This window comes from Molothrus ater, chromosome 25 (assembly GCF_012460135.2).
Source record: "Molothrus ater isolate BHLD 08-10-18 breed brown headed cowbird chromosome 25, BPBGC_Mater_1.1, whole genome shotgun sequence".
Taxonomy (NCBI): Eukaryota; Metazoa; Chordata; class Aves; order Passeriformes; family Icteridae; genus Molothrus; species Molothrus ater.
Window position 1 is genome coordinate 6563035 of NC_050502.2, and position 15052 is coordinate 6578086.

General features: G+C 49.2%; 1 protein-coding gene across 1 annotated transcript in view; it reads left to right on the forward strand.

Moving 5' to 3' along the window:
• Positions 1-15052, forward strand: part of RAP1A (RAP1A, member of RAS oncogene family) — a 29354-nt gene that overhangs the window by 575 nt on the left and 13727 nt on the right. Inside the window, exon 2 of the mRNA XM_036398442.2 lies at positions 13639-13708. The gene's annotated coding sequence lies outside the window, so the exon portion shown is untranslated. The remainder of the gene's footprint in view (positions 1-13638; positions 13709-15052) is intronic.

The following is a 15052-nucleotide window of genomic DNA, read 5'->3' on the forward strand; positions in this document are numbered from 1 at the left end:
GCGCAGGCTGCAGGAGCCGCTCCGCTTCGCGGCCCGGATGGGCGGCAGGAGGTTTGGGCAGGTGGGACAAGCCAAGGGGGAGCCCCCCGTGAGCCACGCGGAGCAGCGGGCTGGTCCGTCCTCATCCTCCGCTCCATCCTCATCCTCCCAACCCATCCTCACCCTCCGGTCCATCCTCCCAGCCCATCCTCACCCTCCGGTCCATCCTCCCAGCCCATCATTCTCCTCCACTCCCAGGGACCGGTTGTCTCAGACCACCTCAGCTCTGAAAAGGGTTCTTGCACTTCCTTTGGTCGCTTTAAAGAGAAGCTGCTCTCTGCATAGGGAAACTTTGGTGTTTAGGTACTTCTCGTTAGTTGGTGTCTTTGCTGGCGATATTTGAGGTCCAGAACGTGTGGCTTTGGTGCAGGGATTCCTCCTCAGTGGGAGGGTTGGGGTTTGGACACAGCGAGCCAGCTCCGACTGACACAGAGCTGGAATTGGGTCTTGCTTTGCGCACAGCTTGGAAAGAGCTGCAAACAGGAAGGGCAAACCATGAAAACTCTGGGTTTTTCCTTTCAGTAGCTTGACAGCGGAGATAATATTTCTTAAAATAGTTGTTTGACTTGAAAATGCCTGTCTGCCTTCGGAGTATTGTATCGGCACTCTGTAATTTCTGTTGCTGCTGTAATTCTCTCTGAGTAGTTGTGTTGCTCCCCGCAAAGAGACACCAGATTATTTGAAGACTTGAGGAGCGCGTCTGTTCAGCTGACAGTGCCTGTCTGCTGTGAAATGTTTCACTGTTGTGATTTGTGTCATTGCTTTTTTCATGCTGAAATGGTGTGCCAGTAATTCTCCCTGGTGTAGCGGATCCTCGGGTTTTAATGCGGGAATTTGTGAGACTTTCAGGAAGTAATGGATGAGGCTTGGAGAAACAGAAAATGGTGCATTAGCAAAGCTCTGTGCCTTTAATGAGAAGTTATCCAAAGCCAGGCAAGTTAAAGGGAAGTACCAGATGGAGCACTCTTGCTCTTGTGGTCTCTGCAACTTTCTGAATTCACAGAAGCCATGTAATTCACAAGTATGAAATGCTGTCTGATTATTCTGACATCATTATCACGTTGCTATAGTGACTTCATTGCTCCAGGAATGCCATGTTCACATCCGGTTGCTATGGAAAAAATCAGTGTCATAAATAAAAATATTTTATGTTCAGTTCATCCCCATGGCAGGAAAAAAGGCATCGATTTATTGATGTGAGTGAAGACTGGCAACAGATTCCAACAGAAGTCCTTAGTGCCAAGTTACAAACTGGGAAACTGTCACTTGCCATTCTCAGCAGATTGTCCCTTGCCTCCCTGTGTTGTGGCAGGTAGCAGAAGTTGTGAAATGCTGCTTTTGGAATGGAGGGTGACAGAGCGTCTGTCGTTCTTCAAGGTGGAGCCGCCAGGAAGTGCTGTGCTCGCGCCGCTTCTAAAAATAAAAATCTGTTTTCATGCGCAGTGCTGGCACTGCCTGATCCTGGTGAGGAGCAGAGTTATCCCTCCAGAGCAGCTCCAGAGCAGCTCCTGAGCAGCTCCTGAGCAGCTCCTGCTCCCAGCCTGGTCCTGGGGGTGATGCCCAGCTCCTGCTCCCAGCCTGTGCCTGAGGATGCCCAGCTCCTGCCCACAGCCTGTGCTGGAGATGCCCAGAAGCTGTGGGGCAGCCTGTGCTGGTGATTCCCAGCACTGCAGGGCTGGGGGATCCTCGGTGCCAGCCCGGGCCCAGCTGTGTCCCAGCCAGGCTGGCAGCCCAGGGCTCCCAGGAAGGATCCTGCCATCACGTGTCCTGGCCCTGGCGTGGCTGTTTTCAGGGTAAGTAGCTTTGCTGGAGGTTTGAGAGGATCTCCTGCCAAACGGGCTGAATTACTCGCACAGCCTAAGTCCAGTGACAGGTTAATGCTTTTGTTTGGAGGCTCGTGTTTACACAGAGCGTTGGAGCAGTTTATATTTGAAGCCATAAGTTGCAAATATACAGATGTGGGTTATTAGTGATACATTTCTTGGCTGCTCAGCCAGTCTGAGGACTGTTCTTAAAAAAACTGAAAAGTAATTAAATGGCAGGAGGGTAACATGTGGATGTGCTTGAACATTAAAGTTTTAATTGTATATTGAATCATCGTCCTGGGCATAAACAACTCCAAGCATTTGTTTGTACTTTATATTGCAGTGCTTTCTCTTGTCCCCTGCACGTGCACGGCGCACTCAGTGGCACTTGGAGCTCGTGCTCGGTGTTTAGAGAGCAGATTGCTTCTGTGCAGCTCTGGAGACTCTAAAAAATCATCTTCAAGAGGAATCCTAATGCTCTGACAACAGGAACCGGTTATCTGCTTTCCTAGAGAAAACAAAGTGTATCTTTTGAACATACATAAGTTCAAACCTTTAGGCTTTATATTTGAAGTGTTTTTTATGTGTAGCTGTTTGAAGTTCAGAATTATCCTTCATCCAGTGTTACTTTCAGCCTTGCCAAAATCAGCTTAGCTGGCTCTGGCTGTGGATCCTGATCAAAACTTTTGGGTTTTAGGGTAATATGGGAGACTTACTATTTTATCACTTTCTTTTCATTTCTGATGAGCCACATTAGTGTTGAACATCAGTCACTTCTTATAACTTTGTGTACTGAAGTAGTTATTTATTTTCTTTTACTCTTTTATTTAATAGTTAATTGGAAATTAAACAGAATTTTAATGAAAGCATCGTCTTAAAAGGGTGCTTCTAAATCCTGGGGTGAAGTTTTCCTGTAGGCATTTGTGTTTGCTCTTCAGGAAAGTTGCTGCTGCTGCTGGAAACATGACACCTAATGGCAGAGATAAGTAAAAGGATGTCCCAAAGTCTTCTTTGAAAGAAGAAAGAGCTGTTCATCTCGCTGAGCTCTCCTACTTGGTCCCGCCTGTCTCAGGTGTTAGAACTTGTGTGAGATGTGAACAGTCCCTCTCCATCCTCCCGTGGGCTCCCTGCAGGTCCTGGAAGGCAGCATCAGGCGCAGGAGGTTTCAGTGGAGGTGGTGGCATGGAGCTGACGTGGGTTACTCACCCCTGGGAGGGGAGGAAGGCAAGGCAGACACTGAACCCTCTGCTTCCCGTTGTGGAACCTTCATTGCTGAGCACTCAGAGCCCCTTGGAAGCAAGAGCCCAGTGGGAACCCAGCTGATGCAGTTCAGAGTCTCCAGCACCAACACTGGGGTGCAGACCATCTGTGCTGGGTGAGCAAGGCCCTGTTGGACTGTGGCAGCAGAGGAGAAAGGATGAAAGAGGTGTGGAGAATATACACATCAATTGTGCCAGCAGCGCTGCTGGGGGAGGAGAGAGCAGGGGCCTGCAGCTGCTGCCAGCTCTGGGCAGGGCAGTGTCCTCCAGCCTGGTGCTGCAGCAGGCTGCTCTGGTGACTGCTGGGCTGGGACGGCTGTGCCCTGTGCCCTGTGCCTCATTCTGGTGCCAGAATTGTTCACATGGGTGGCGTTGGGTCTCAGAGGTACCAGGCTGTTATTTGCAAGGACCAGCCTGTGTTCACGAGAGTTACCTGGAGCTGCCTGTCTTGCAGCAGCTTGAGGGTCTCTGCTGGTTGTTTTTCAGCTGGCTGTGTGCTGGTGCTGTTGACATCCTCTGTGAGCTGGTTTGACATGTCTGACTGAAACCCTTCAGAGCTAAATGGCTCATTATGAGAAGCTTCCTGTTATTTCCTGTGATAGCATAATTTTGTTAATTAGTGCCTGTTTTCTGAGCTCCTCTCTGAAGGAAAGGGGACCCAGTGACATCAGAGCATCAGCCAGGACACACCTGGGCCTGCTCAGCTCTTGGTACCAGGTTTTTACACTGGAGCACTGTGCTGCATCTCTGGTGCCATTCCACTCCCAGGTCTGCTGTGAAACAGGTTTTGATCTGCAGAGGGACGGGAACTGGTTCCTGAGAGATCACTCCTTCCCTTGCAAATACTGCAGTAATGAAGTTGTGTAGAGAAACCCATTTAACGATATTAAAATGAGGAGACTGTGGGAAGAAGGATGGTGCTCAAGGAGGAGGCACTGAGCGTTACATTCCTGATCAGAAATGCTGTGTTTAAACTTAAATTGCATTCATGTGCTGTGGGAAGATCCTTAGGGGTGTGTGTGGGAGAAAATGGGACACCAGAACCCATCCCTCACTGGATCTCCAGTCCTTTTGGGTCTGTAACTTCTGTATTTGAGGCTGTGCTCAAAGGCCTGTGCAGGCAGCACCCCTGGGTGACGGTGAGCTCAGAACTGCCTGGTTCTGTTTCTCCTGTGGCAGCAGGGCCCAGGGCAGGGCTGGGGCTCTTTCTCAGCGTGTCAGCTGCTGGAGCAGGTCGGGTGGCCACATAAAGACGGTGTTTGGATGTTTTGATGTGTGCTCTGCTCCCTGCTGCGAGTGCTCCAGCAGGTATTGGGAGTTGGGAAATACCTGCTATACCTGAACAGGCACTTCCTCACTGCAGCTGCCCTGGCTTCACCTGAACCCAGGGAAAGGCACCCATTGGATGGTTTTGGTTGGGAAGTCCAGATGCTGACAAAAGCAGACTTGGCATGCTTTGGAAACTGCTGGTTGCTTTCTTTTGGTGAACAGAGTCATCAGTCTGAGGGGGACTCTGACCCTGCATTGGGCTTTTATACCGGGGAAGAAACGGGAAACAGGAAAAACAACCAAAAAGGAATCTCCAGGGCTGCTCACAGCCTGTGGCTGCAGGTGGCTGCCTTGGCTCTTTCACCTCTTTGACTTTGCTTAACTTAAAATGTGGGGAGCCAGGCAATGGCAGTCCTGTTGAGCAGGTGGCCCGAGGCATTTTGGTTTGTTATTTATTGTGAACATTGATAAGATGGAAAATACTTAAATCCATCTGGGGCACTGAAGCAAGAGGTCTGGATGCGCCCACAGCAGTGGCTGTGTTGGGGCTGAAACAAATCTTCATTCGTTGCTCCAGTGAGGCAGAATGCACTCAGAAATGTGCCCCATGTAAGGAGCAGGGTGAGCATTGCTGTGATAGGAATTGCTGCTTTGTCAGAACCCTGCTTTTGGGGAATGTTCTGCACCTGGGAGCGTGTTTGTCAATGGGCTGCGTTGCATAAGTGCTGCTTGCTGAAGCATTGCAGGGAAGCGGACACTTGCATTTCCCTGGTCAATGGCTGCGCGTTCAAGGCTGGCTGGAATGTTTTGGGTGGTTTTTTTTTAGTGGAAATATTTGTTGGATTCAATGATGTTGTGTTCTGCAGTGTTCTAATGCTGCAAAAATGTGAACTTGTCCCGTTGGAGTGGGGGCATTGCGTGTGAGCTGAGGGCAGCGCAGGCTGCTCCTCTGAGCATCCCCGCTGCAGCTCTGTGTCCCGGGCAGGAATCTCTGTGCCATCGGGCATTTCCCACGTTTTCAGCTGGAAATAGACTCTTCATCTGCAAAGCAGCGAGGACGTGGGAGGAGCACTTCAGCTGCATGTATTGGATGCAGTGCCTTTTATGTTGTATTTTTATGCAATATTCTTTTCTCTCATGCAAATAAACTTGAAGTTGTAGGGAGGGGCAGCTGAGAAGAGGAAAACTTTCATTACAGACAGCTGACATGCAGAATAATATCTTTTTATACGCCAGTCACCACGTGATAGTTAAAAGTAACTCATAGTTCACTGGGTAAGGCTATTTCTGGTGCAATTCTCCTTTTTTTTGTGTAACAGTCTCATTCCTGCACATCTTGCTTTACCCTGAGATTTGATGTGTTTGTCAGTCCTGTGCTGAGTAACAGTTAGTGGGTATCAGGCCTGAAGAACAGAAAACTTGCTGGATTTATGAAGTAAATATGAGTGAAGATAAAATAAATTTAGCCAATTGTTGCTTTCTGCTTTAGATTATAACACTAATTGTAGCTGAAAATAACATTAAGATTAAAGATACCGACTGAAGTGGTTCCAGACAGCCTTTCTCATGAAATATTTATGCATTCAGGGCTTTTAGCTCATCAGATCACTTATGAAGTTGTGGAGGTTACAATATTATTATGGCTTTGCCTTGTTTTGTGAATACACTGCATTGGCGTATATATCACTAGAATGCAGTCGGAGCTTTTTCAGGAATCCCATTTGAAATGATCAAACAGATGTTGTAATGCCTCAGGGCACTTTCCTTGGCGGTGTGATTCTGAGAAAGTGGGTCTTGTCCTTTTTTCTGTGATTTCAGTACTTTGCAGCCTGTTACATGAGCTGTTTGCCCAAACCCTTGTCACAAACACAACATCGAGTCCAAATCCATTTGGCAGCAGAGCAAACTTGAGCTGGGCGCTGGGTGGCTTAGCAGGTGTCAGGAGGATGAAGCTGACCTGCAGAGCTGGGTGCTGGGGCTCCCCTTGTCCTTTTCATGCTGTATCTCCCCTTGTCCTTTTCATGCTGTACCTCCCCTTGTCCTTTTCTTGCTGTATCTCCCCTTGTCCTTTTCTTGCTGTACCTCCCCTTGTCCTTTTCTTGCTGTACCTCCCCTTGTCCTTTTCAGGCTGTAGCTCCCCTTGTCCTTTTCATACTGTACCTCCCCTTGTCCTTTTCATGCTGTAGCTCCCCTTGTCCTTTTCTTGCTGTACCTCCCCTTGTCCTTTTCGGGCTGTATCTCCCCTTGTCCTTTTCATGCTGTAACTCCCCTTGTCCTTTTCATGCTGTAGCTCCCCTTATCCTTTTCATGCTGTAGCTCCCCTTGTCCTTTTCATGCTGTACCTCCCCTTATCCTTTTCATGCTGTACCTCCCCTTGTCCTTTTCTTGCTGTATCTCCCCTTGTCCTTTTCATGCTGTAACTCCCCTTGTCCTTTTCAGGCTGTAGCTCCCCTTGTCCTTTTCTTGCTTTAACTCCTCTTATCCTTTTCAGGCTGTATCTCCCCTTGTCCTTTTCATGCTGTATCTCCCCTTGTCCTTTTCTTGCTGTAACTCCCCTTATCCTTTTCAGGCTGTATCTCCCCTTGTCCTTTTCTTGCTGTATCTCCCCTTGTCCTTTTCATGCTGTATCTCCCCTTGTCCTTTTCATGCTGTATCTCCCCTTGTCCTTTTCAGGCTGTAGCTCCCCTTGTCCTTTTCTTGCTGTAGCTCCCCTTGTCCTTTTCATGCCAGGTTCACATCCCCTGCATCTCCATGGGTGGAAGTTGAAACAGATTTAGGAACTTTTGAAAACCATGGTGGTAGCACGGTGCTGAGGGCATGGGTTGGGCTGATGCTCTGTTTGCAGACTTACTCCAGAAAAGAGATGAGTGGAAGTTTTAACTCTGGTGGAAAGTGTCCTCACCGCGAGGAAGGCGCAGAACTCGTGGAGATGGCAATTTGCACTCAGATGAAGGGAGCTGCGTGCCCAGGTCCTGCCGAGGGCAGAACCTCCTGTCCCCAGGCTGTGTGTTTGACACATTCAAATACTCATGTGGGAGAGAGCATTTTTTTTTTTCCCTTTGCCCTACACTTTGTCATTTCAAAGGCACATGCTAAAATGAGGCTCCTTGGCTGCTGTTTGAGTGGTGTTGGTGCGGTGCAGGGAAGCACTGGCTGCTGCTCAGGGTGCCGTGTGTGAGTCAGAGGCAGCCCCTCTGCTGCCCCAGCCTGGCCTTGCTGCTGGTTAAAGGCAGCTCTATCATTGTCTGTTTTGGTTGTAATCAAGCTTGACCTATAAATACTGAAATGGCTCCTATAAAACTGATTCAACTATCAGAGCTGTTTCCTTTAATGTCACCTTTTTTTTCACCATAAAGGAAATTCCAGGATGAATTGTCAAAGGAGTTTTGCCCTTTTAAGCAGGTTCAGGAGGATTAAGAAACTTCAGAGAAGCCCTGGTGCAGAGGCCAGGCCTGGCAGTGGTTTGGTTAGAACCCCTCTGGTCTTGAAGCTCTTGCTGTGGCACTGAAGTGTTAATAACTGTTTGAATATTCCTTAAGTTAAAACCTTCACACAGAAGAAAGTTTCATTTTCGCTGTAGAAGAAAATTCAGTTTCCACCCCCACTCTGGCCCAGGGTTCCAGGAAGCAGCATTAAGGGGCTGAGCTAAATACTGGAGGATTAAGCAGCACATTAAATAACTTAATTTCTTTACGAAACGTAATGAAACTGTTACTTTCCCCTCTATTTGCAGTTAATTCTGTGCACTCACTGCCATTCAGGTTCCTATCGAGCCTTGAAATCTGCCCTGAAAAGCATTGAGGAGGTGCAGTCCCACTTGGCAGTGCCAGAACTTCCCTTGTGAGCTGTGTTTAAGTCCTCATTACACGGATACTCATTGCTGCAGGGGGTTTATTTAAACTGATAAACAAATGTAGTATTAATAAGTGGCCATATGGTCAGTGGGGCTTTTCATTCTGGAAATTGTTGTTAAAAGAGGCGTTTAATGAGCGGCGGGTGCGTGGGAATGGGGGGGGCTGGTTGCTCGTGGCAAGTGAAAATCTCTGGGCTGCACATGCAGAGCTGACCTTTAGAACGGGCTGCACGCTCACATCCAGCGTACAAACACAGATCATTGCAGCTGTGCCAGGCAGATTTAAAGAATCTCAGCATTTTCTGGGATTTGTGAGTTAGCCCTGAAGAGCTGGGGTGTGCCCCATGTTTAGAGGCTTGGTGTTAGTCCTAGGATTTATCACTGCTGGGTGGAAGTCATAGAATCATGGCATGGTTTGGGTTGGAAGGACCTTAGAGCCCATCCAGTGCCTGGGCAGGGACCCCGTCCCCTCTCCAGTGCTCCAGCCTGGCCCTGGGCACTGCCAGGGCTCCAAGGCAGCCACAGCTGCTCCATGCCAGGGCCTCACTGCCCTTGGAGTAAAGATTTTCTTCCCAATAGCCGATCTTAACCTGCCCAATGTCAGCTTGAAATACATGGGAAGAGCAGTTTGAACCTCTCCAACTTCACTGAGAGGTTTCAAAGAACCCTTAGTGGCCTGGAAGCTTCTTGTCTCCATTACATTTTTTATGCTGGAGACCAAGTAAGCTCAGACTGGGCTTCATGGCCAGTGTCTCGTCACTACTACTGCAGAAATGAAATAATTAAAGTGCAAGCTGAACTTTCAGTGGCAATCTATCTACCTCATGTCACTTATTTACTCTTAATTATATAAACCAGGAAGAATAGTGGCGAATGTTGCCAAGCTACTATCAGCACAACAAATTATTCCTTCCAAGTAGAATGGAGTTGGTCTTTGCTACGACTGAGCCTCCTCAGGTCTGTCTGGAATTTAATCTGTTTTATAAAAGGTCAGGATATTTTTTCCACTAAAGGAAGTGGAGAGGAATGAAAAACTTTACAGGGTTTAAAAATCAGTGGCAAGTTGTGGATGTGATAGGCAGCAAAAGGAGGAAGTGCCCTGAGCGGCTGCTGTGTCTAATGGCAGATTTGCCCTTTAATGTTTACGTCTTTGGCTGATGAGGAAGGGGGAAAGAAAGTGGTTTTTTCATTTTTTCTTCCAAAAAAAAAGCTGTGGAGAACTCCTTTGCTGAACTGCTCCAATGGGGCTGCATGGAAAAGGAGAAATGGTGAATGTGGCCATGGTGCTGCTTGGGAGGAGCTGTGCCCTCCCAGTCCCTGCCATCCCTGCCCTCCCTGCTCTCAAACCCTTCCAGATACTGGGAATTGAGCAGAGGGTGTTTGCCTGGGTGTGCTCGGGGCTGTGTCCTGCCTGCAGCTCTCGTTGGCATTAATGTGCAGAGTGCTGCAGTCTGGCTGGAGGGGAGCTGCCAGCTCCAGCCCCTGACGTAGGGCTTTGTTCTAATTTGGGGATGCAGAGTGTGTTGGGCTCCGAGTTGTGCTGCTGGCTTCCTTTCCCCTGCCTTTGTCTGGCTGGCACATGTCCCTAGCAACTTTGTGCAAGTGCAGAGCAATAGGACAAAAAATAAATTAGCCGTTTCAGCATGGCAGGCTTTAGCTGCCCAGAGCCCTTGTTCCTTGCCTGGAGAGCTTCTATAGCAGAGCAATTTCCAGTGAATAATTAGGCAGCCACCTCCATAGAAGTTAACATTATGTTATTTGAAATTGCAGGTTCAGCATGAAGCCGATTGCACAAAAGATTACAGGCTGAGGAGGATCAATCCCAGAGTGTTTGTGCACAAAATGACTATTTCCAATGGCAGAATTATTGCTGTTCTCCAAGGAGTTTGTCTCAGGCCGTGTTTGTGTGGGCTGCAGTTAATTTGCTGGAAGCTCCAGCGCAGGGCTCTGCTGCTGGAGGACTTTACTCTCTGCCCAGGCCTTTATGGCCCTCCCAGGCTCCAGGAGGATGTGGAGTGCTGCAGAAGGGGGTGACTGGGATGTGGCTCTGAGCTGCACACACCTGGGCCGGGAGTTTTGGGAGTGGATGCAAGATTTGAGGGCTGCTCTCGCCTTTTCTGATGGAGCTCTTCAGATAACGCCTCTGGCCAGTGCCGTTCTCCCGTGCGCTCACGTACCTGTTTGCTTATTTGCCTTGTCACCAGCTTTGTTTTCTGTGTTTGCTTCTTGCTGTGTCTTTTTGGGGTTATTTGTTACCTGAAAAACGAAAGGAAAATACATTTGCACTTGGATTACTGATGATTTGGACAAGGGACAGCCTGTATGTTCCAGTATCAGGAATGCACCTCAGTGGGGTCATGACTCATCCCACAGCAGGCTTGTGCATAGCTAATTACACATTAGTTACCTTGATTGGTATTTGATGTGATGCTGAAAGCAGGCAGTGGAAATGATAATGATTTTGGTGTTAAAATTACAAAACCGAGGCTGAGATTTCTGGCACAAATTATAAAATGTTGCCTCTTATGTAATGTTAATGCCTAAAACACACTTGCTTTGGTGTCAGAGACCGCAGTGATAATGAGCAAGAAAATAATGCAGCGTCTGGGAGCGGAAGTTTGTCAAACTGTGCTTTTGAAGTCACATTGAAGTCCTGCTTTCTGCTTAGTCTGGTCTTTTAGTCTTTTGTTTTTCTCTTCCCTCTCATTTTTCTGGTGTTGGCGGCCTCAGGAAAGGTGGAGGAAGTTTTCCCTGTGCCCTGAAGCCTGGGAATTTGACTGCCTTGGAGAAGGGGCTCGTTTTGTGAACAAGTGAGCCCATGGCAGTGATTTGTATTAATTAAACAGACTCCTTGCTAACTAGCAGGGTAATCTCTGGCAGTGTTTGCCTTGCTGCTGTTCAGGGCTGGTATCTGCTAAGGAGTGTGGGATTTCCAGCCAAGCCCCCTTTGGGGTGCACATCCCTGTTCCTGAGCTGTGGGATTTCCAGCCAAGCCCCCATTGGGGTGCACATCCCTGTTCCTGAGCTGTGGGATTTCCAGCCAAGCCCCCTTTATCCTTTGGGGTGCACTCCCTGTTCCTGAGCTGTGGGATTTCCAGCCAAGCCCCCATTGGGGTGCACATCCCTGTTCCTGAGCTGTGGGATTTCCAGCCAATCCCCCTTTGGGGTGCACTCCCTGTTCCTGAGCTGTGGGATTTCCAGCCAATCCCCCTTTGGGGTGCACTCCCTGTTCCTGAGCTGTGGGATTTCCAGCCAAGCCCCCTTTATCCTTTGGGGTGCACATCCCTGTTCCTGAGCTGTGGGATTTCCAGCCAAGCCCCCTTTGGGGTGCACTCCCTGTTCCTGAGCTGTGGGATTTCCAGCCAAGCCCCCTTTATCCTTTGGGGTGCACTCCCTGTTCCCTGCATGGCTCTGGAGCCATTGTGTAATTGATGACAGCTCTGGTGAGCATTAGGGAAGTGTCTCCTGTGCTTCAGACTTCACTGAGTGATTTAACACCTCTGGACACGGTGTAGAACAAGCGAGGGAGCAGGTGCTGAGTGGAGCTGTCCTTGGGCACAGCCAGGAACGGTGGCTGGGCTGGTTCAAGGGGGGATCCTTGGCCTGGTGTTTCCAGCCTTTGCTGCTGCATCATTCTCTCTCTCTGTTTGTTTGGACTCTTTTTTTTTAACTCTGGAGGGAATCTGTCAGTTCAAGTGTGGCTTTGATCGCTGTAAATCTTCCCCTTGCACAAGTGCTGGGTTTGGGTTTGTTTTGCCAACATGGCTCTGAGTAATGGAGGGGTTTTGGTAGACTGTTGAGCAATGTTTAATTGACACTTGTAAAAAAAGAAAATCCACCACTTTCCATGGCCTAGTTTATAGTAACTGAAGAAAACTGGCACGGAGAACGTTTCCAAGTTGAGAATGAAACAGGTTTGTTTATAGTAGCCACGATTTAGCATTGAACTGCCAGGATAAAAATAGCCAGGACACGTGGCTGCAGCAGCCCAGGAATCTGCCTCTCGTCCGGGAGGTGGGAAGGGCACGGCCGCAGGGGTGGCACTGCCAGCCTCCAGGGAGGTGCTGCAGCCCAGCACATCCGTGCTTCTCTCCAGATGGGCACGGGGCTGACCCCACTCTTCCCCTGGATATGTTCAATGTTCTGCAGTCCTGCTGAGAGTCAGAGGCAGGGGGGTGTGAGTGATGAGCGAGCACGGAGTTGTTCCTTTTTTCCTCCTCACGGCCAGGTGAGTGGCCCTTGCTGCCTCTTCCTCTATCCCCTTCCTGGGGACGAGCAGGGAGCAGAGCCCCTCAGTGCTGGGCTGCAGGAGCTGCACCTCCAGATGCCATCTCACACTGTCTCTAGGAGCTGGTGCTGTGGTTCCTGTGCCGCTCCTTTCTGTGCCTCGCTTCTTTCCGTTTCTTTTCTCTCACCTCATTTAAACTCAGGCTGTGCTCTTTGGGTGCAGGGGCCGCTGAGCCGTCAGTGCTGGAGCTGCCACTGGCAGCGCTGCAGAGAAAATCCCAGAATGGCTGGGGGTGGAAGGGAGCTCAGAGCCCTGCAGTGCCCCCCTGCCATGGCAGGGACTCTTCCACTGTGCCCAGGCTGCTCCTGGCCTTGGGCACTGCCAGGGACCCAGGGGCAGCCCCAGCTGCTCTGCCCACCCTGCCAGGGAAGGATTTCTTCCCCATATCCCATCCAACCCTGCCCTCTAGACTCACTTTCTCTTATACCTGGAAAAATATTTGACAAGGATTATGGGAGCTTCTGTTATCTCTTACAAGACAATTTTGATTTCTGTGACTCCAAGGTGACTCCAGAGCTGCTAAAAAGGGATATTTTCAGAAAACCAGGGTACTAGGTTTTCATTTCAACTTCCTATGGTTCCAGAGGAGCAATTGATTCTTTTTTTTAATCTCTTGAGAAGAAAGGATGAAGTGCTGAAGCTCTGAAAGCCAGGACTGTCCCTGTTGGAGCAGCAGGTGTAGCCAGTGCTGTGATCACTGAATATCAGCTCTGCTGCTGCTCAGGGCTACTGAGCAAAGACTGGGGGACTGGAAATGTTGGAGCTTCTCAAACTCTTGGACAAGGAGCCAGCGGGTTCCTGGGGCAGGGGATGGTGCTGCTGGGAGTCCAGGACTGCCCCACAATCACAGAATGCCTTGGGCTGGAAGGCACCTTAAAGCTCATCCTGCTCCTGCCACAAACCTGCTGGATCCCCTAAAATAATTGCGCTTTGTAGGTGTTGCAGAACTTGATGCAACCTCAAACACGGTTAGTTTGAGTTTGTCTGGTGTAAGTGAAGTCTTGGAGTGTTCTAGGGAGGAGAAGTCCCCAGGAGCTGGGTGCTTTGGCTTAAGCACTACAGAGATGCTTCACAAATGCTGACACTTGAAAAACTATTAACTCTTTTTGAAATTCTTTTTTTCAGTTCCTTGTGGGGAGCCTGGAAGAACCTTCAGTAGAGCTGCTAACACTGATGAGAGATCTTTTATGCCAAGGTAAGAGTTTTTTAGTGTTCTCATCATATTTTAAATGAAATTTCTGTGAACATTGGAGTGAGTAATTGATCAGTGAAGTTCTTGCACTCGCTCTTTCAGTGCTGTGTTTGCTCATTTTGCTTCACGCTTCTCTCTCCCCACTGCCCAAATTGTGACCTCCTTGATGAGCTGCTGAAACTCTAGAAACAGAAGCAGCTCACTGCTTTTGCACCAGGTTTGTGTCCTGAGGGGCCTCAGCCCTCGTCCCCAGGGCCTCCCCCAGCTCTGCTCCTTCCGTGCTTGGGAAATACCCTCTGAGTTTGCTCCTTCCTGCCTGGGCCAGCCCTGGCTGCTGCAGCTCCAGCTGTGTCTGCATCGCCTCTCCTGGTCCTCCTCGGGGATGCTGTGCCTGCACTGCCTCTGGCTGCTGACACAAATACCCTGCAGCTTTTCACCTCTCTGTCTGCTCCAGGGCACAGCCCTTGGCTGTTCTGTGAGCAGCTGGGGCTGCTGCTCTGAGGGGTCAGAGTCCACTTCTGTCTCTGCCTGGGCACTGCTGGTGGCAGCAGCAGAGAAGCTCCCGTTGAAGAATGCAGAGCACAGCTGGATTCTGAGGGGTCAGGTGTCTGATGGTGGAGGAGCAGAGTTTTTTGGTGATGATAGATGCAGAACCCTGTGATTTGTTGCCCTGCAGGTGGTTTGGAGAGTGATGGAGGGGCAGAGGGGCTGCAGCCCAGGGCGGTGCTGGGGTGGCACTCGTGCTCTGTGCCCCTCTTGTCCTGCTGGGGCTCAGGGGCTGTGCCTGGCAGAGGGAGCAAGGAGACACACTCAGCTTTTGCTTTATTCCTGCACCACGGCATTCTGAACTGATGAGACCAGTTTCACAACATTTACAGTTAATTTTTTCTACGCTCTTTAGTGATCATACCCTTCTCCTGACTCTAAAGAACACTTAACAGCCATAGTTCAATTCCACTTGGAAATGGAGCTGTTCCTTCACAGCATGTGACTGCTACAGAGAGCTCTGGATGGAAATGAATGCTGCTGTGTCTGCCTGTATTTAGGTGGGCTTCAGCAGTTGCCAAATGAAAAGTTGGCTGGGATGCAGCATAGTAATTTCTTGAGCACTCTATTCATGTTGTATAAACAGATAACATTAACATACTTGTGAAAGAGCTACAAGATAATTAAGGCATGTGGGGTTTACAGTAATAAGGCTCGTGCCTTTCAGGATCTTGGTTTCCTGTTGCACCTGAAAAAAAAAAAATCAGCAAATTCTGTAGAGAAGAAATGAGAAGTTAGTCTTGTACTGCTCCCAGCTTAAACTTTCCCACAAGTATTTTCTACTACAAATAAGAAGTGAAA